The sequence below is a fragment of the Vipera ursinii genome, assembly GCF_947247035.1.
Source record: "Vipera ursinii genome assembly, chromosome: 3".
Lineage (NCBI taxonomy): Eukaryota > Metazoa > Chordata > Lepidosauria > Squamata > Viperidae > Vipera > Vipera ursinii.
In genome coordinates, this window is record NC_139516.1 from 42026698 (window position 1) to 42048837 (window position 22140).

The 22140-nt window shown below is 36.3% G+C and overlaps 1 long non-coding RNA gene across 2 annotated transcripts in view; it reads right to left on the reverse strand.

Annotated features, from left to right (window-relative positions):
• LOC310637852 overlaps positions 1–14543 on the reverse strand; it is a 62441-nt gene extending 47898 nt beyond the window's left edge. The window contains exons 1-4 of one of the 2 annotated variants that reach the window (XR_014491980.1): positions 14489–14543; positions 12342–12462; positions 4546–4631; positions 3387–3551 (exon numbers count right to left, since the gene is read on the reverse strand). This is a non-coding gene — a long non-coding RNA (uncharacterized lncRNA). Of the gene's footprint in view, positions 1–2850; positions 3552–4545; positions 4632–12341; positions 12463–14488 lie in introns of those variants that run through there. The other variant, XR_014491981.1, reaches the window with a different exon arrangement.
• Between the last annotated feature and the right edge of the window lie 7597 nt (positions 14544–22140).

Genomic DNA, 22140 nt, shown 5'->3' on the forward strand with positions numbered 1-22140 from the left:
AGAAGAAATGGAGTAGCCTTCATAGTCAATAAAAGAGTAGGAAAATCAATACTGGGATACAATCCTCAAAATGACAGAATGATCTCAGTTCGAATCCAAGGGAAACCATTCAATATCACAGTAGTCCAAGTCTATGCCCCAACCACCAGTGCTGAAGAGGATGAAATTGACCGGTTCTATGAAGCCCTACAGCACCTTATAGAACTAACACCAAAAAATGATGTCCTTATCATCATGGGGGATTGGAATGCTAAAGTAGGAAGCCAAAAGATAACTGGAATAACAGGCAAGTTTGGCCTTGGAGTACAAAATGAAGCAGGGCACAGGCTGATAGAATTTTGTCAAGAGAATACGATGGTCATAGCAAACACTCTTTTCCAACAACCCAAGAGATGGCTCTACACATGGACATCACCAGACGGTCAACACAGAAATCAGATTGACTATATGCTCTGCAGCGAAAGATGGAGAAGCTCTATACAGTCGGTAAAAACAAGACCAGGAGCTGACTGTGGCTCAGACCATGAGCTTCTCCTTGCAAAGTTTAGGCTTAAACTGAAGAAAGTAGGGAAAAGCACTAGGCCACTCAGGTATGAATTAAATCATATCCCTGTTGAATATACAGTAGAGGTGACAAATAGATTTAAGGAACTAGATCTGATAGACAGAGTGCCTGAAGAACTATGGACAGAGGTTCGCGACATTGTACAACAGGTAGCAACCAAAACCATCCCAAAGAAAAAGAAATGCAAGAAAGCAAAATGGCTGTCTGAGGAAGCTTTGCAAATAGCTGAGGAAAGGAGGAAAGCGAAAGGCAAGGGAGAAAAACATAGATATGCCCAATTGAATGCAGAATTCCAGAGAATAGCTAGAAGAGATAAGAATGCCTTAAATGAACAGTGCAAAGAAATAGAAGAAAACAATAGAATAGGGAGGACCAGAGATCTTTTCAAGAAAATTGGAGAGATGAAGGGAACATTCCATGCAAAAATGGGCATGATAAAGGACCAAAATGGCAGGGACCTAACAGAGGCAGAAGAGATTAAGAAGAGGTGGAAAAATTACACAGAAGAACTATACAAGAATGAGCTTAACGTCCCTGATAATCACAATGAGGTGGTCACTGACCTCGAGCCAGACATCCTAGAATGTGAAGTGAAGTGGGCCTTAGAAAAGCTGAGCAACAACAAAGCTAGTGGAGGTGACAGTATTCCAGCTGAGCTATTCAAAATCTTAAAATTCAGTGCAGTAAAAGTGCTACACTCAATTTGCCAGCAAATTTGGAAAACTCAACAGTGGCCACAGGATTGGAAAAGATCAGTTTACATTCCAATTCCAAAGAAAGGCAGTGCCAAAGAATGTTCAAACTATCGCACCATTCCACTCATTTCTCATGCTAGTAAAGTCATGCTTAAAATCCTACAAGCTAGACTTCAGCAGTATGTGGATCGAGAACTACCAGAAGTACAGGCAGGATTTCGAAGAGGCAAGAGGAACTAGAGATCAAATTGCCAACATACGCTGGATCATGGAGAAAGCTAGGGAGTTCCAGAAAAACATCTACTTCTGCTTCATTGACTATGCTAAAGCCTTTGATTGTGTGGATCATAACAAACTGTGGCAAGTTCTTAAAGAGATGGGAGTACCAGACCACCTTATTTGTCTCTTGAGAAACCTATATGCGGGTCAAGAAGCAACAGTGAGAACTGGACACGGAACCACTGATTGGTTCAAAATTGGGAAAGGAGTCCGGCAAGGCTGTATACTGTCTCCCTGCCTATTTAACTTATATGCAGAGCACATCATGAGAAAGGCAGGGCTAGATGAATCAAAAGTTGGAATTAAGATTGCTGGAAGAAATATCAACAACCTAAGATACACAGATGATACCACTCTAATGGCAGAAAGTGAAGAAGAACTAAAGAGCCTCTTGTTGCGGGTGAAGAAGGAGAGTGCAAAAGTTGGGTTGAAACTGAACATTAAGAAAACCAAGATCATGGCATCTGGCCCTCTCAATTCCTGGCAAAATAGATGGGGAAGAAATGGAAGTAGTGACAGATATTTTGTTTTCCTGGGCTCCAAGATCACTGCAGATGGGGACTGTAGCCAAGAAATTAAAAGACGCTTGCTCCTGGGAAGGAAAGTCATGGCAAATCTAGACAGCACACTAAAAAGCAGAGACATCACCCTGTCGACAAAAGTGCGTATAGTCAAGGCTATGGTCTTCCCAGTTGCAATGTATGGCAGTGAAACTTGGACCATAAGAAAGGCTGAGCGCCAAAGAATTGAGGCCTTTGAACTGTGGTGCTGGAGAAGACTCCTGCGAGTCGCTTGGACTGCAAGGCAATCAAACCGGTCAGTCCTAGAGGAGATCAATCCTGACTGCTCTTTAGAAGGCCAGATCTTGAAGCTAAAACTCAAATACTTTGGCCACCTAATGAGAAAGAAGGACTCACTGGAGAAGAGCCTAATGCTGGGAAAGATCGAGGGCAATAGAAGAAGGGGACGACAGAGAATGAGGTGGCTGGATGGAGTCACTGAAGCAGTAGGCGTGAGCTTAAATGGACTCCAGAAGATGGTGGAAGACAGGAAGGCCTGGAGGAACGTTGTCCATAGGGTCGCGATGAGTCGGACACGACTTCGCAGCTAACAACATTTTTAATTTATTTTTTTAAAATTCTCTAATTTTAATTTATTGCACAGATGTTCTCAATTTTATTTCTATCTTGATCTCTGTACTTATTATATCTTTTGCTGTTTGCCGCCCTGAGTCCTTCGGGAGATAGGGCGGGATATAAATCCCATCAATAAATAAATAAATAAAAAGCAATAGTCAAACATTATAACCTTGAGGAATCAATCATAGAAACAACAGTCCTGAGTTCCAGTTGTTTTCTCTGGCCATAATACTTGAAAATTTCTACTTTCTTTTTATTGAAGTACAGCAATAACATTCTGTACTTGGAGCATTTTAAAAGGGAGTATTTTATTCCAGATCCAGAACTAAGCATTTTTTTAAAAAAATTGTACATACCCTTATGATTTATGCTTCCAGCTCCAGTGGTATTCTTGCTTTCAATATGATTGACTGTTTAGTATAAAATCATATGGTTTATTAAGAAATAATCTGAATTATTTCCTTATTTCCTAAATAATAATTTATTCAACTTATATGCCATCCATCTCTCAAGTAAGCAATTACAGTGTTTTGACCAAAGAATATAAAGAATTGAATGCTTCTTCGGTTAGACTCATGAGAAGTACAATAACGGGACCAATAGAATTTGGAATAAGTTACAGTATTGGAGATTTGATTGTTTTGGATCAGTTAGTGAACAAGATAGAGTTGCTGGCAAATACACTATAGAAGAGCTGAAGTACTTTACCTGTAGGAAGGAGGTAACACTTCAGCATTGAGCCAGTTTCTACCAGGGATCTAATTTGTCAATTCAACATCTCGCTCATGGATTTGCCAGCAATCTCTTTGGGTTAGATAGGGCTCTTCAGTAACTCTGGTGCAGTTCCCATTTGTAGCAGTTTCAAAGTGTTTGCTTGGTTGGATTTTTCAGGAAAAAAATAGAAGGAAGTTGAGTGAAGGAAGTTGGATAATGTTTGTAGAAAAATACCACATACAAACAGCATTTAAACAGAAAGGCCATACTGTATAGTTGAACATTTTGTAGCAATATAGAAATGTCTGTCCATGTCTGCACAAGCGCATATGCTGCTTATTTCATAAAGAGGAGGGTATTGATATTGTAAAGGCACCTCTATATGCCTTTGCTATCTTTAAAACTAATAGGTATTAACATAGGATTGTTGTCTGGTCTATTCTAACAGTTAAAAGTATTATTTGTCCCCTCCATGTTACTGTATCTGAACTTGTTCTTAACAGGAAAAAAATAAAAAGGATAAAACATGCCTCAAATGGGAAGGTTCTCCATGTGCTTTTCCTATCTGGTTAACAGGTAATAAAATCAAAGTATTTAACTAGGAATAACAAATGCATGTTTTGTAAACATAATTTTTGCTTGTTTTCCTAAATCAGATGCATTAAGAAAGCTCTGTTCAAAAGCCTTCTCTAAAAGCTGCCAGAATAACTACTTCTATAATTGTAATTCATTTTTTTCTGATACACCTCTTTTTGGTTGCCAAGTAACCAGTCACATTGCTTAGAATCCATATTATTATAGTATCTTCATTGTTAATCTTATGCCCTGCCCTTTTTCAATTTATTTTGTATTTTAATTACTCAGTTTAATGAAACAAGGAGAGGACATTCATACACATGTTTGAAACACTAAAGATGACTAAGGATATGATTTTAGGCCCTTTCTGTGGTAATCAGCTAAACAGGCCCCTTGCTATGAGAATTCAGGTTGCTACGGTTACCTATGGAAACTAGGACTTTGGGTTAACTCAGGACATGGATGCACAAAGCTCAGTGCCTCACGTCTCAACATCCGCTAATGTGTCCTTGCCTCTGTATCTGAGTCCCAACCCCACCCCCAGACTTCAGTTGTAGGATAACAAGCTGAAATTTACCTAACAGAATTCACCAGTTGTAGAACTCTGCATTCAACGTACCCAATGGAATGGAGACCAGTACACCAAATATCATTCAAATTAAGCTGAAAGACAAAAAGACAACTGTTTTAATTGGTGATCTGAGAAAGTTTTAGCCTGACATAAATGTTTTCTTTATCCATTAGATTCTGAAATAAGCATCATGCTGTAATATGTTCCTTTCTGAGAGGGTAGACAAGAATAGCATTAGTAGGATTTCATTGCAGATCTTAAAAGAATATTAATTAAATATGAGTAAAAGAAGAGTTGGAAAATAAAAGATTAAGATAGGATTTAAAGCTTAGCAACTAAATATTGGATCTTGGTATGTCTCTAGCTAACCTAGAAGATAAGCTAAGTGTAGATTTTTGAAGATAAAGTTACAATTTATATACGATTATAAAGTGATCTTCAGTGGCAGTGTAGATTTGGAAGGAACTTGAAGATCATCTAGTCCAGCTGTCTGTCCAGGATAGAAATCTATACAGGTAGTCCTCAACTTATGACCACAATTGAGCCCAAAATTTCTGTTAAGCAAGACAGTTGCTGAGTGAATTTCGCCCCATTTTACAATTTTTCTTGCCATGATTGTTAAGTGAATCACTACAGTTGTTATTAACATGATTATTAAGTGAATCTGGTTTTCCCATTGATTTTGCTTGTCAGAAGGTTGCAAAAGGTGATTATATATCCCAGGACAGCACAAGCATCTGAATTTTGATCATGGGGATGGTGCATTTTTCATACAAGTGAAAAATGGTCTTAAGTCACTTTTTCAGTGCTGTTGTAACTTTAAACAGTCACTAAACAAATGGTTGTAAGTCAAGGACTACCTGTACTGTAGTATTCATAATGGAAGACCATCTAGCCCTTATTTAACACCCACCCTGATGCCATTGATTCTTTATTCACAATTGTAGGACTTGCTATGAAATTCATCTCACTGCTTTCTGTCTGTTCTGTCTGTTGTTCCAATTTGTTAAAGTTATTGCTGCCAGCTCTTTCTTGAATAATCTGCAGATGTGATAACTGTATTTTCTAAGGCCTTATCCAAATCACTGATAAGTACATTGAACAGCACAGGGAGCCCTGCAGTCTGGCTCAAGACATTTCCTTCCATGTGACACAGAACCATTGACATCCATAGTTTCACTGGGCATGATTATTTCATCAGCTCTGCATCTGTTTATCTGCTGGTTCTAATTGGGAGCTCTCCTTTTGTCCAAAAGATAACAGTGGGTTCTGCTTGACCAAAGATAGCAAGTTTTTGAAAGTTTTGTATAAAAATAGAAAATAAATATTTACCCTTAAGTTTTGCAACAATAAAGTTACCACTTTGATCAGCTAGCATTTGTTATTAATGGACGTTTTTAAAGGATCTTTTAAAGATTGATCAGGTTAAGGTCATATGACAGAGCAGACAGATTACATTTGCTTCTGAATCTCATTTCTCATTCAGTGAGACTTCTGGCCAGCATAAAAGTAGTAGTAGTAGTAAGTAATTAATGCATTTTAATTTATTTGATTTCATGTGGCCATCAACTCCAGAAAAAAAAGTAAAACATTTAAAACAAACTCACATAAATAGGTCATCCAGACTAAAACAATCAGAATAACAAACAATATAGAGTATGAAATAATAATATGACTGGGACCCCAATAATAACAACAACAACAATAAAGTTGGAAGGGACCTTGGAGGTCATCTAGTCCAATCCCCTGCTCAGGCAGGAAACACTATACCATTCATACAAATGGCTGTCCAGTTGATCACACCCATATTGACTCAGGCCTGGAGACAGAACCAAGTTTTAAGGGCTTTCCAGAAAGTGGGAGCTGTATTATTTAAATTATTCAGTAATACTGAATGAATTTTTCTAAGAAATTCATTGACAGGTTTCTGATACACATTTGATATCACATGAAAACTATTTTTAAACTAGGGGGGGAATCAAAATATAACTTAAATTATATTCTCCTCAGTCTTTTTTATTTTGCATATGTGTCATTCTATAAATATGGATATGAAGGATGCCATTTCTTCAAAACTAAAACTACAAGCATGATTGATTGAATATTCATTCATGCTTCATTTTAAACATTAAAATAAAAGCCATGATTACTATGACAGAGCATGCATTTTATTTTATTTCATTTTGCCCCTCTTCTTAGGAAAATATTATATGGATTTGTTTCATGTATGTAGGAAATAATAATAATAATAATAAGAATACGAAGAAGAAGAAGAAGAAGAGAAGAAGAAGAAGAAGAAGAAGAAGAAGAAGAAGAAGAAGAAGAAGAAGAAGAAGAAGAAGAAGAAGAAGAAGTAGTAGTAGTTAGAAGGGACCTTGGAGGTCATCTAGTTCAACCCCCTGCCCAGGCAGAAAACCCTATACCATTTCAGACAAATGGCTGTCCAGTTTCTTCTTAAAAACTTCCAGTGTTTCAGTATTCACAGTTTCTGAAAGCAGGTTGTTCCACTGATTGATTGTTCTGTCAGGAAATTTTTGCTTAGTGCTAGATTGCTTCTCTCCTTGATTAGTTTCCATCCATTGCTTCTTGTCCTGCCTTCAGGTGCTTTGGAGAATAGCTTGACTCCCTCTTCTTTGTGGCAACCCTTGAGATATTGGAACACTGCTGTTTTATATGCTGTTTTATATGCAGGCTACATCTGGAATTGGTTCTACAAGTCTGTTAATTTTTAAAGTGGCCCTTGGCATTGTTTTCTTTGCATTATTTAAGTGATTAATGTAAAACCGATCAAAACAGCAGATTTTCATTTCTTTATCTACTACATTTTGTGTTCATATTGGAAAGGATGGATCTTAAAGCAAATAATCTGGAACTTAGCTGAAATACAACAGCCCAGAAAATTAGAGTAGAAAAGAAGATTTTGTTGATATTTATGCTTTCTAAATTAGAAGAAAAATAAAAAGGATTCTTGTTGTTTGGTCTGCTCTTTTTCTTCCCACCCTCTCCATTCATGAGTTCTCTGTGAGCTCATGAAACATGAAACCTAGGAAAAAGTTGAAGTGTTGCTGTAATTGGGATTATTCTATTTTTAGTTAATCAGCAAGCAGCGTGCTGTCCTATCCATGTCCCAGTAAAGAGATTACATAACTCTCTTAACTCTATCTGCTACAGCACCGACTTCCTGTTTCCTTTGAACTTTTCTTTCTCTCCCTTTTAAAAAACTTTCACGTCACTTTTAAATAACAGAATATTAAGGAATCCCAGAGTATATTTGTATTAGAAAGTTGAATTAAGTGTAACAAACTTTGATACATTATTTCTGTAATATCTTGGGTGTGATCTGTTAATGTTGATGTTTTCATCTATATAGAACAAAAAAAATCTCCATGTTACAGTTAGATAACTAAAAACTGTTTATATTGCATATTTTGCAGAAGACAACTGACCCATGATTTTCCATGTAAGTAGTGGAAAGGAGAAGGAGAAAGAAGAGTTTGCAATAGTGATGAATAGTGCAATAATGAATAGTGAACGAACAAATAGTGAAAGAAGAGTGATGCTTGAGGGATCTTGACATTTGCAGTTTTATTGCAATAGATTCTGAAGCTGCTGGCAAAGTTACCAGAACTCATATCAGATCTGTTCTGTGCTGTTCTGTATATTGATTCAAGTGGTATTAAAAAGATTGTTTTGTGATAGAGTACTCAAAATGTATCTTTGCCTTTATGATAGTTCAACATTTTAATCCAGGGATGCGCAAATTTTACTGGGCTAATGGTTCTGCTTAGATTTTGGGTAACATTGTTTTCTCTAATTTTACCTGATTTTATTTTTTTTTAAAAAGATTAATTTATGTCAGTTGCCCAGTGCAGTTACATACTATATGGGGCTTCAGTATTTAAAAATGTGTATATGTGAGAATACTCGTTTACTTGAGGTGAATAATTGATGATATATTAACTTCTCTTACGTTTCTATTAGAAAATGGATTTCAAAAACAAGAGTTCTTTATGTGTGTTGTAGAGATAGTTGGATGTTCATATGACAGATATGAAGAATTATCAATTCCTCCCACAATGACAGGATAAAAAAGGGATATAGAAGCACACTGCATGCTATATTTTTTCCCTGAATTCTTGTTTCTTGCAATTGTCTTTCTGTGCTAGGGAAAAAAAACTGACCATGTTTACTGGGGAATAACCCCAAGACGTCACATTCAAACTGGAATCTGAATAAACATACTTGTGTTTGTACTACCCTTTACCAAACTGTAAACAGTATAAGAATAAATTGTATATAATCTTCAGATTGTTAATAGCAACACAGTCACCTTGCATTTTTTTACGTTCCTAACATACAATATATGCTTGCCTCTAGAGCTTTTTTTCTTGTGCGTTTCTTCCATGACTCATGAAGTGCAGGGTGCCAAACAGAGAATGGCTATTTCTGTGCCACCAGTGCAAAACCCCACTACCTCCACTTATATTGTCAAGTGAACTTCCATAGTAGGAGGCACTCTGTGTTCTTTGTTCTTAGCAAATCTTTATGGAAATATCTTGAACAATACTGGTTTCTCCTGTTCAGAAGCTTGTCTTTTTTTCCTACTTGCAGCTTCTTGACATTTACTTACCTGTAGAGCAGGAAAAGGTACTCAATATTATATCTGTTCAGTTTCCTAAAATAGTTCCCATGACTGATGCTATCATACTATAACATATTTATCAATTGAATATATTTTACATATAAAATTAAATTAAGGACAGCAGCTTCCTTTGGTGCTAAAGGACAATTCTGAAACCCACAATTAATTTCTTAAATATGATTGCATAATTGTTTCTTATAAGGTTTATGATCCTGCATTGTCTCAGCATTACTAGGACTTTGTGTTCTGTATTTTAAGCCTGCTGTTAAGTTCCACTCTTGAGTTTTATTGCTGTTTGTTGCTGGATGTGCAATTTCTTGTACTTCCTAAAATTAGTTTGCAAGCATTTTTGTAGCTATGCAGTATAAAAGTTGTTTTCTATTCACTGAAAAAATATCTTTGTATTCCTTGATAACTTTAACATATAAATTTTAGGTAGTAGATAACAAGCTTTAAAAATGCTTCAGATTTACTGTTAAAAATAAATTCAAATTTTTTGAAACTTAAGTCTTACTAAGGCAACATTCTAGTTTCTGTTCTCAAAGCACTGCACTTTATAACTTTTTGTAGTTATTACATACCGGTAGATCTTTCAACAGGACTTTTTTCCTTCTTTATTATAGCTATTATTTTATTTTATGAGGTTTTAGAAAACTTTAAAAAGTTGTTTGGGGAGCTCCTGTGACTCGATATGGACTCTGAATGAGTCTCTCTGGTTTTACATAAAAATCCTAGCCACTTCATCACAGACGTTCACATGATTATTGGGGGGAAAATAATCTTGCTGTATTCTAAACCAAATCTGGTTTACAGATCAAAATTTGCAAATGAACCCATGAATGAACTGAACAATTAAAGTTACACATTCTCTGCAAGTACAGTAGAATATTTTTAATATTGAAACTTTACAAATTCAGCATAGAATTGCTTTCTGGGTTTGCATACTTGTATATGAACTATGTTTAGATATGACTAAACTTGTTTGCTAAGAGGTTGAGTTAAAGGGTTTTTTGTGTACATCAATAACTGCACCTCAGTTATTCCCAGGAAGGAAGTTGTTTAGTGCTACATATACTTTGGTATTGTTTGATCTTCAGCTATAGAATAAACAAGGGTCGTGAAATGATTTGTTATTTTCTGAAACTACAAGGAATTTGCACGGGTTATGTAAATTATAGTTTCAGCTATTTTTCCCCCCAAAAGTAAAACAGTAATTAGTATTCCGTTGTATCCCTAGACTGCCTTTTGTAGGAATTATAATAAGTGCTGGTGCTACTGGTAGAAGAATTGTTATGCACAAGTATGGCCTTTAGATCATTATCTCATGTTTCATTGAGAGAGCCAGATGCCATGAAACAATGAGAGTTTCCTATGCCTGGTTTCAAAGAAGATATGTGGCAGAAAGCTCTATAACAGTGTGCAGTTGTTTCTATTGTGATTTGATATTTATGCTTACCCTCTGGTAATGCTAGTTTTCTCCTTTACATAGAGTCAAGTTTCAGTGGCATTTATTCTTCTTAAGGTTCTGATTGCCATGTCTGAACGAGTTACACTACGATAACTTCAGTGCTTGTCAAGTAGTGGGGAAGTTGATAGATTTTTCCATTTTTAAGGGTGTAGCTTTCACACTTTCAGTACATCCTTGCTGACTTTTTAAAAGCAGCAATAATTTATTTCCCATTTTAAGTTCAATCATGGCGTCCTTCTCTAATAGTGACACTTTGGATATTAGACTACTGCTGTTTTTCATGCTTTTGCTTCCATTCTGAGGAGAAAAATAAAGATTCTGTTCCACTAAAAAGGCAAGGTATGAAAGATACTGGCTTTTAAAAATGTACCCAAAATGTTTCTGCTCAGGAAAACAAAACAAAACTGTTACAGTTGTAACTGTCTGCATTGCCATTTCTCAGTCTTCCTGGGGCAAACAGTAATAAGCAATGTCTGGCTTACTCAGTACTAATTTAATATTTAACTATCAAATCAGTGGAAATGTTATAGTGATAGAGACATGTGGTTCTAGGTTTAGCAACAAACTGATGCACATTTCTGGGGCAAATATACCTCTCATGGCTGCCTGTAGTCATGGTACAGTCTTCCTTTTGGAAATATTATTCACCAATATTGTTGTTGGCAACTTCTCTTGTTTTAGCTCATGGGGACACCATTGTGCTTTTTAACACTATCATTTGTCCATTACAGGTTGCTTTCTAATTATTAATTAAGAAATATATGGGCATGTTTCACTTTTAGGAACAGTTTGTATTCATCAGACATGTGAAAGCATGGCAGACTTTTTAATTTTTATTTATTCTTGTTTTGGCGAAACATCTTCGGATATGTATTAGCCATCAGATGGCAATTGTAGGAAATTCTGATCCTTTGGAAAAGCTATTTTTTCTGCGATTATCCTCTTAAAAGTTTTATTCACTACACGATTTGGGATCCAATCTACCTTTTTCCAGAGAATTAAAATATTTGCTTTTCTGCTGTTTTGCTGACTCACTGATAATTTACAGTTTCAATGCTTTGTAAAATTAGTTTTGGCTAACAAAAAAGGGACTCCCGGCAACTTAAGTGGGAGTCCCATTCTCATTTGGATCCATTTAGGCATCACAGCAGGGATAGACACTGCTTTATTTGAATTTCAGTTAAAGATGATTCACTGAAACTGGATCATGAATAAAGGAAGTGACTGGAGAAATGCTGCTACGAAGAAGTTCTATGGGAGTCCTTGGGAGGTTCAGTCGTGTCTTGGCCTGTTTCTCTGCTCAATGTCTGTCTTTCCTTTTCCTTTCTGTGCATTCTAAACTCGGTATGTTGGTGCATTGCTTAGTACTGTATGTGAAAGCTTGCAGTTGTTTTTCTGTGCATCTGTGCATAACAGATGTCACTATCAAGCTGGAAGGACTTTAAAATAGCTCTGTAAAGAAGGGGATGAGGAATTGCCTTCCAGTGCAAGAATTAAGGCTGGCATATTTCTGTGTAGGGTGATCACACCAGAGTTTTATTTCATCTACACGTCTCTTGCTTTAAGAGAAGCTCCCTTTCATTTTTGAATTATGTTCTTTTGTCATGCTGATCATTTTCTTCCTTTCTCTTAATGTTTCCAATTATTTTCTCTCATTGTTGGAGCAAGCCTTTAACCTCCCAGCATACTTACCAGGGGTAGAGAAGGGATTAATTTGTTGCCTGAGGTTCAGGGAACGTCGCCCACATCCTTAGGAACATTTCGTAGGGAACCCCTTTGCTGCTGCCTAGTCCTGCAGAGCTCAGAAGGTTAGCTGGTAAAGAGGAAATAAACAAAAACACTTGAGTATACCACTGTTGGTGACTTGGGCCTTTAGATATGCATCCAAATCTGATCTGTGCCTCCTTCTTGAACCAAGGTATTTTATCCCGTTCCCTCACTTCTTTTAATGGAAAGTGGAAGGCTTGACATACATAACTTCAGATAGTCCTTGACTTACAGCCATTTGTTAGTGACCAAAGTTATAATGGCACTGGAAAAAGTGACTTACGACCATTTTTCACACTTATGACTGTTGCAGCATCCCCATGGTCACATGATCAAAATTCTGACACTTGGCAACTGCCTCATATTTATGACGCTTGCAGTGTCCCCGGGATCATGTGATCACCTTTTGCGACCTTCTGACAAGCCAAGTCAATGGGAAAGCCGCATTTACTTAACAATCATGGCATTAACAACTGTGGTGATTCACTTTACAACTTTGGTAAGGAAGGTCATAAAATAAGGCAAAATTCATTTTAACAACTGTTTCACTTGACAACATTAATTTTGGGCTCAGTTGTGATCATAAGTCGAGGACTATATGACAAAAAAGTGAAACACTTATTGGAGAGTGTGTCCAGTCCCAGAGGAAAACAACTGTTTTCTTGGAACTGATGAGTGTTCTCTGTCCTTTAAAGGGATTAAATTCAGATATTGCATGGCTGCTTGGAAAGTGTCCTCTCTTTTGAGCGCAGTTGTATTTGCTTGAGTCAGATCTCCTGTACCCACTCAAAAGCAAACAACTCTGTTTCCAGTTCTGTTGTTCAAGAGTGGAACCTGTAACTGCCACTCCTAAAAGAGTTAACTGAGCAAGTGTAGCAGTTGCGGAGCCAGGAGAAGCTGATGATGCAAAACGTGAGGGAAGAGTGGAAATGAAGCAGAGAAGCCAAGGTGAGGGGAGAACAGGGAGATATAAATAACTTGGCTGCTTAACTGGGGAGCGACTTTCTGTCTTGGTTTGTCCGGCCCTGGTACTGCTAGCATCGGCTCTCTAGGGGAAAGCTGCAGTTCAGCTGTTAAAACACAAGGAGCAGCCTGGAGAATTTTGAGCTGCGTCACACAGCTCAGAGGGAGAGAGTGAGAACCAGCTCTGTCGATAGGTCTACTAGCAACAGCCTACTGCAGCAAGAGACACACAGAGAGAGAGAGATCATGCAAGAGAAGTAATAACAACATTGGGAAGCATGGTTCCTTTTCAATCCAGCATGTTTTTTTTCTTTAAAGAAACATTATTTGGGAACTTGTTGAGGATCAGTGGATTTTGTCCATTGATGGTACCAGAAAGATGCGACGCAATTAATCCCGCAAAGGTGGGGGGGGCAGATATAGGAAGGGTTAATGGGTGGAAAATTCTGGAATGTTCTGTGCTGCGGCAGAGCGAACAGAGGGTTGAGGACTGCACAGGTGTAGATGAACAGATCTCATGGTTCGTCTATTAAATACGTACGTATTATTTTTTATCGGAGTTGGGGGGGGAATTGAACTGAGTGTCTCACTTTGTATGTTTGTGGCTAGAGGTATCTTTCTGCCCTCCCATCCCTCAAACTTTTCATCCAGTATTATTTTCCTGTGGCTAAATGTTGTTTCTGTGTCCTGCATCAGACCAATGGAATGAAGGCACAAGTTGTAAAATGTCAATGCATAGCTAGCTGTAATGCAGAGTCAAGAAAAGAGGAAGGGAAATAGTACAGCAGCTTTGCAGAGGGTATCATCTAACACCCCCTTCCCCAGTTTCCTTATTAAATCAAGAAGTTGGTAGAAGGGTTTATCAAAACACTCTGGATCTTTAAAGCTGAGAGTCTGTATCTGCAGAGTTAAGAAAGTGGCAAATGGACAAATGATGACGCAGGGATCTTTGCTTGGCATGTTGTTAGGTTTAGAAAGCGTTGGTTTGGGGAGGGAGAGGGGACAGGTACATTGTGAAGCCCCAGACCAGCTGACAGAGGGTGAGTTAAGAAGAGAAGATTGCATTTAAGAATTAAATGTCATCATTTTGGCGTCGGAAAGTTGTTTACCTTTCTCTCTGCGTGTCTCCATGTTGGCAGCCTTCCAGCTCACATGTGATAGTCTTCCCTGTACTGCTGCATCATTAACTGAGTGCCTGAGCTTGCACATGATTGGCTGGGGAGGGCTTTCATTCTAAACACTGATTTCCATTGGAGGAAGAAGCAGTGGCAGGTGAAATGCTATCTGAGATTGGTTAGAGCCAGAATATCAAATCTAAATGTTCCATTCCAATTGCTTTAAAAGGGGTTCTGAACAGTTTGTGACTTAAAATGTTGGCTATTTGCTTTTATTCCCCACCCACTCCTCTCCTTTACAGCAAGCACTTTGGAATGTGTCTATATTCTCAGAGCTAGTGTTTTAAAGAGAAAAGCAAAAAGCAGGAGCTTGTCTATTGTAGATAAGTTTAGTTTATTACTGGTGCAAGTGACGCAGAAGGAAAAACAAATATTCTGTGACTCGAGTTGCATCAGTGACAGGCATATTTCCGGCTGCTGTGAGACAAACCACGGTGACGTGACATTATTATAGCTTTCAGAGGAGACAACAGAAAGAGACTTTGGTGGGTCTCTGTCTTTGTGTGAAAAAAACTCTTAATTAGACTAAGCAGTTTTCTTCTGTTATAAATTCTCTTGAGGACAGAGAGATTGCTTGTTAGAGGAGTATCCGTGCAATGCTGGACAGACCGTAGAAAAACTGTGTCTTAGGTTACAACACTGAATCGAAAGTCAGTGCTGGATGAATATAGTGGTAAGAAATACAAAGTTTACTTTCTGTTATTGTTTTTTTTTTATTTTAAATGAGATCATTGTGAGTTCTAAGATGGTAGAAGGATAGTTGGGCAGTTGTGAACTATAAACCAGATCAGGTAGGGAGTGTTGGAAACCCTTCGTTTATGATACACATCTAAGTAGACATGATTCTTTAATCATTTCAGATCAACCAAGTTTTCCCTTCTGACCTATCCCAAAGCCAATTCCAGATATACAGTTATTATGGAGGATGAAGTCTGTGTTCTTTTCTTGTTTTTCTTTTGGAATTTCAATGAAATCCTAAGCAATAAACATCATCACAGAACATAGGAGACTATTTCATGTGGCATGTTCTCATGAAGTGCTCCAGTAAACTAAAGGATTTAACGATAATATAAGAATCTGTGTGGGTGACTCACTGGCATTGAGAGAGTCAAGTACAGCCAGTTGTTAGGCAGTAGTTTTCTGGCTTTGGAATCAGATCAGATAACATTTTGATTCGCCATCTTGATTCTTCTAGAGTACTCCTGTCTTCTCAAGTATTGTTTCAAGATTTTATTGCTTGCAGGCTTTAATTGCTCCGGAAGAATGAATAAGCATAGTCTGCTATTCAGAAGAAAGGAGAAATAACCAGGAAGCCATATCTGAAAATGAACATGATATGTGAAAGGAAAAGACGGACAGATCTGACACATACCCACCTCCTCCGATACTCTCTCAAAGATAACTTCATTTTTATTAACTCTTCTCCATTATCAAGTATTATGCCTAATTTGAAATTCTTCTACTGGAAGTGCACCACCTTTTGTTTCTCCACCCTACTGAGTGTCCTTGCTCTGCAAAGCTGTCTCCTCCAGAGGCAGTCTTGCATCCTGCGGTGCTAATTCTGCAGAGGAGGGCAACCAGAGGTCCATCTGTGATAGGATACACTCAGGCTGAGATTTTGCTGCTTCTGTCACGAGCAAAAAAAGTGAGTAGGTTGGTAGAAGTTGGGTTACTTTCATTTTGACTGACGCCATCTAAACAAACATAGCTTGCATATTTTAGATATAGCCACTGGGTATTATATATTGGTCCGGGGGTGTGCATTTGCTTTTTCTTGACACATGATGCTCTGTAATGGCATACCTTAAATATTTTTAGAGTGAGTTGGATTTGTAGAGGACAATTAATACTACATAATTTTTCTTGATTCCTCCAAACAAGTGCATTTTCTCACCCAAACATTAAGGGTTGAGATTGTATATGTGTATGTCTATATTTTTTTGTAAATCTGAATGCAGTTCTTAAACATTGCTGCTTTAATAAATAATTCCTCATATAAAGATACTTTAACATATGAAAAGTGAAGCTATGGTGAGTGAAAAGGCATCACTTTTGCTCTACTGTTGGAAAAAGGTTTATGTCTCAGGTTAACAATACAAGTGAACCACAGCCGTATACAGAACTTCTCTGCAGGTGGTTTTGAGACTTCTGGTGCTGTCCTGAAGCCAGAAGATTTGGCATTAGTACTTTGCTCAGTTTTGTGACCTTGAGCTAATTTGCCAGTTTCTGCTTTTCTCTGTCATCCACAAAGTGGGCATAATAAGATGTGCGTCACAGGAATGTTGAGACTTCTGTTTGTTTTTTAATAAGAACCATGAAGAATTTCCTGAAATGAAAGGGCTTCCTTATAAAATGGGATTATTATTTCATATTAGGATTACAGTGTGTGGATGAAATTTACCAAGACCATGCAATAAAAATAATATGTGTCCTAGCTACTGCTATTTTTTTTGTTGGCACTATTTTGGCAAACAGATGGACCCAATTCTTAACTGTACATTTTTGCTAGTGATTGATTATGACGCATCTAAATTTGAATCTACTATTTCTTTAACAGACTAAATGATATTAACAAAAAATAGTTGTGAGGAGGAGGGAACCTATCTTAAAAATCATACCAGAACCAAAACTTGTGTTCTTATGTTCTGATATCAGCATGTATTACTTTCACTCCTGCTAACAGCAGGAGAATATATAGTTCAGTGATGACTCCTGTCCATTTTGTTGCTGGCGAAATATATTCAGATCTGGTGGTACTATTGCTGTTAATTTGTCTCATACAAAAATAGTCCTGGATTTATATCCAGAAGATACTTGCTGTTGCTGGGAGCAGAATCATTTTCTTGAGGTATTTTTCCCTCCTGGATTTTATATATATATATATATATATATATATATATATATATATATATATATATATATATATATATATATATATATATATATATATATATATATATATATATAAATTTTTACATAGTTCAGGAAATAATGTTTGATTATAAACTTGATACCTCCCTTTGATTTCCCTCACCCTATCCCAACCAGAATACAGACTTAAAATACGGGGACATTTTGCATTTTCTTGTCTTGCACCAGGTAGTCATTTGTATTGATCTGGGTGTGGTAACTCTGTCTACCATTTTCTCCCACAATTTTTAAAAAATAAGAGTTTGATGAAAATACTATATTGCATTTATAGTTGGGAGGAAATAGCACAAATGAAGCTTAAGTTTCTGTAAGGAAGACAGAATGGAGAATTGTGGTTTCCTCTATTCCCTTCCCACAACTAGGTTTTTTTTAATATTTATTTTTAAATTAAACTCTCATTTTTAAATTAAACATTTTACCGTGCCTTTACAAGAACACATTTTCAGAAGATTTTTGTATTTCAGAAGTGCTTGAAGAGAAACAATGCCATATAGCTTTCTGGGTAGCCATTTTGCTGCATCACCATCTACTATAACTACATTGCAGAATCCTGAATTATATTTACTTGTAGTTCTGGCATATAATGCCCAAGACCAAGTTGTGGAGTCAGTTGTCTTTTCTCTGTAATAACTGAACATAAATACCAATTCAATTGTCTATGCATAAATACAAATTAAATAATCTATGAATCTCTAAATTATAGGTAGAATTAAATTTGTAGGGTATTTTTTTTACCAACTTCTGTTTTCTCATAATGTAAGATTTTCGTTATCTATCTGTATTTATAATCTTACTTCTTCAACAGTCTATGTTTATTTGCTGGAGAGATCAGTAAATTGTTCTCCAGATGTAAACATTCTCACTGAAATTATATATTTACATCACATTAGAACATCCAGCTTAATATTAATTAATGTACAGTCATAAAGTCAAGATGGTGGGCAGCTCTGGAGTTGTTAGAACTCTCAATGAGCAATAATCTAACAGGAAAGCAAGACTATAGATTACATTGTTTAATTTAGAATGCACATAAGAAAAATTACTGGGTTTTTTAAAAAAGGAAAACATTTAGTATGGAGTAGAAAGTTGTCACTATTGACCCAAATGTACAGATTGGTCAATTTGTATTTCTGTTGCTGTCCAATGTTATGAATCTCCTGCCTTACTCTGACTGCTTTTTTCATACATGGTGGTGTGTATTAACTTGTATTTTGGGTTGAATTCCCATATTCTCTAAAGAAGTAGGTAGGTCCTTACTTTGGGAGACTTTATTCTGTTAGCTATTAAACTATAAACTATTCTTCATGGCCTTCACAAGTCAAAGAGCCTGGATTTCTTCCTTCTGTAGTTTGTTTATGGTTATTGATTGCAAACCTTTCTTGATATTCCTCATGTACGTGTTAAAAAATGATCTTGCAGAGCATTTATAGATGAACATCTCTATTCTGAATACACTACAGAATCTTTCCTGAGGTTTTGTTTTTTTAAAAAAGTGTCAAACTACATTTTTTAATTCTTTACATTTGAATTAAGAAACAAGAATATAAATTACAATAGTTCTTTGCTTCTGCCTCTAATATGTTTTAAATTAGTATAATATTAAATTGAAATATTGCTTAAATTATTTGGGCTTTTCTTATTTAGTCATGATGTTGGAGTACTCCTAGATTTTAATAAGAGTGAATTAAACTTCCCTCTAGTTTTAAGAAGAGATAAAAATAATGTATATACTTTAAAGATGGTCAAATAATGTCCATTCATTTGTTCTGAAAGGATTTATCCATTATTTATAGTTCTGACTCCAATCTAGATGTCCATAAACTCTTTTCAACTATATGACATGGACTTTCATGTGTAAGTTATCCTTTTCTTCCTTGAAGTAAGATTTGTATTCTAAAAACAGGTATCTCAATATTTTATTTGGCAAAAGGTAACTATAAAATGCTGTTGATATTGCGGGTAGTTTGATTGCAAAATACTGATTATTGGAGGGGTCTGGAACAAAACCCCATATAGCTCAGTTAATTTATATATAAATTAGACTAATATATTTTGGCTGGGATCCAAAGACTTAGTTCTTTATGTTCAAGTTACTTTTGCCTAGTGATTTATCCCCATGATATTCTTTTAAACATAGCTTTCAAAAATCAGTTTATTGCCATTTGAAATTGTTGCATCTATGCCACTACAAAATTTCATAGGATGCTGCATTATCTATGTGTATATGCAAAATGGAAATTTTTCCACATAGGATTGTAAACAGATCTATATTAAGAATAAGCAATAAATACAACATTACTTTTTTCCCTTTCAGGAATGCATTGCCATTCTCATAAGAAATAGATTCTGTCTTTACTTTGCTCATAGGTGTTGTTGCAGTGCTTTTTTTGTAAAAGAAAAAGGTGCCGGAACTCACACATGTCATACAACCCGCCTTGCCTACCCTACAAGCTTTCATCCAAAAAAGGTGCCGGAACTCCGTTCTGAGCGTTTTATGAGAAAAAAAGCCCCGTTTCGTTGTTTAATTTCATAGGTGAATATGTTCCTGCCAGTCTTACTAGAGCTCAAAGGACTGAAAGGCCTATAAATAGGGTGGATGACTACTTATTTCTGTATTTTTATAATCCGTGAAAATTACAATTATATAATTACAATTATATAATTATTATTCCCGAACTGAATTTAACTTTATGAATCAAACATAAACTATAAATTTTATATACCAAACTTGATCAATTTATGAGCAAACCAATTATACAAAAAAGTGTTTATTGTTCTAAAGCAGGGGTGTCAAACTCAATTTCATTGAGGGCCACATCAGCATTGTGGTTGCCCTCAGGGGGCTGGGTGGGTATGGCCAGGGTGGGTGCGGCCTACTGGGTGGGCGCAGCTGGAGTGCGTATGGCCTACTGGGTGGGCATGGCCAGCTCTACATCATTGGCATCAAGGGTGCCTATGGGGGCCTGGGCAGGAGTGGGACAGATCTGGGAGTCTCTGGCAGAAGGAGGGTCTCTGCGCCAGGGCCAAGGCAGTGGGGACCATTCCCTCACTGTTTCCAGGATGGCTTTTGGGGGCCACATGAAACCACTTCGTGGGCCGGATCTGGCCCCTGGGCCTTGTATTTGACATGTCTGTTCTAAAGTAATACAGCACATTGTAAAGATTGTTAAAATGAGTTTGGTTAACTTTTCAGAATAAAAATAACTTTTTGCATCTTACTTTAATTTTTTTGAGAAATGCTTGCAGATCTACTCAAGAATTAGCATGTTTTGTGGTCTAAAACTTGACAGGATAAGTTGATGACCCACAGGATTTCCTAGATTTTCTCCTTCCCACTGTTGCTCTGTCTAAGCATTCAAAGAGCAAAAGATCAAGGAAAAGAAATAGCAGCCTTAATTTGATGTGAATTAAACAAAGAGGCACTTGAACGGACAGTCATAATTGTGGTCACCAGTGTTAATTTTAATTCTGTATTAGCTCTAACTGTGATTAGAAGTAACGCTTATATTTCACCGTATTTTAAATTAGTATTTAAAGCATTTTATGTTAGTTATAAAGGATCCTCACTAGCATGGCTAATAAAACCAATATATAATATTTTTATAAATAATTATTTAAACTTTTATAAAATCAATGAGATATCAAGACTTCTTACAAGATGTAAACTATTCTCTACTTAAACAGTGTTGTATAACATTCTGTAGTCTGAGACAATATGTTTAGGAACTGAAATGTGAGAATTCTCACTACTACTTCTTGCAGATCTAGTTTTTATGTATTGCCCTGTTCACCGCCCTGAGTCCCCTGGGAGAAGGGCGGTATATAAATTAAATTAATAAATAAATTAATAATAAATTAATAAATAAATGGTTCTGACTAACTTGGAAACTTTTTAAGGAAAGATCTATGGATAAAGTGGCTATACAAAACATCCATCTTGTTCACCCTTGCAATAGTTAAAATTAACAGGAGAGTAGTTGAGAACATTGGTAAATCCCATTTCTATTTTGGTGCCATATTTCAGAGAACCTTGGCCCTTTGAAAAAAGAGATTTTTAAAAGCTTCCAAGATTTTACAAATTAAAAATATCAATTAATTTGAGATTTGGTTCTAATTTGCAGATTGTAAATATTATTTTAAATACTATTTCTTTGGTTCTAGGTTCCAAGTAACTTCCTTTTTGCTTCCTTTTTCAGTAATATCTTGAATTAGTTGCTCTAACGGTCTATAGAATCTGAAGACATTTCTGATAGCTGCCATCACATCACTTTTGCTGTAAAATAAGATTTGCTATTCTTTAATCCCATCAAAACAGATGTGGTAAGGTACATGAATATACAAAAGTTTACCTTTTTAAAATGATTATATTATGCTGTTTAAAAATAGGCTTGCAATTCTTACTGATTAAGTTTTAATAGCTGAAAAAGTTGAAATAAATGAACCATCATAATCTGTTGATACTATGTTAATTTGTTTATATCTCTTAGCCTATTTATCTGCTGATGCCTCATATTCTTACTTCAAACCACATTGTTGGAATGCCCTTGACAGGATTTATTGTTCAAGAAAAACTGCTTTTAAATACCTTGTAAATCTTTAAAACGAAATGTAAAGTCATTCAGAGCTTCCAGTCTGTCTCCATGGCCTTTGAAGTT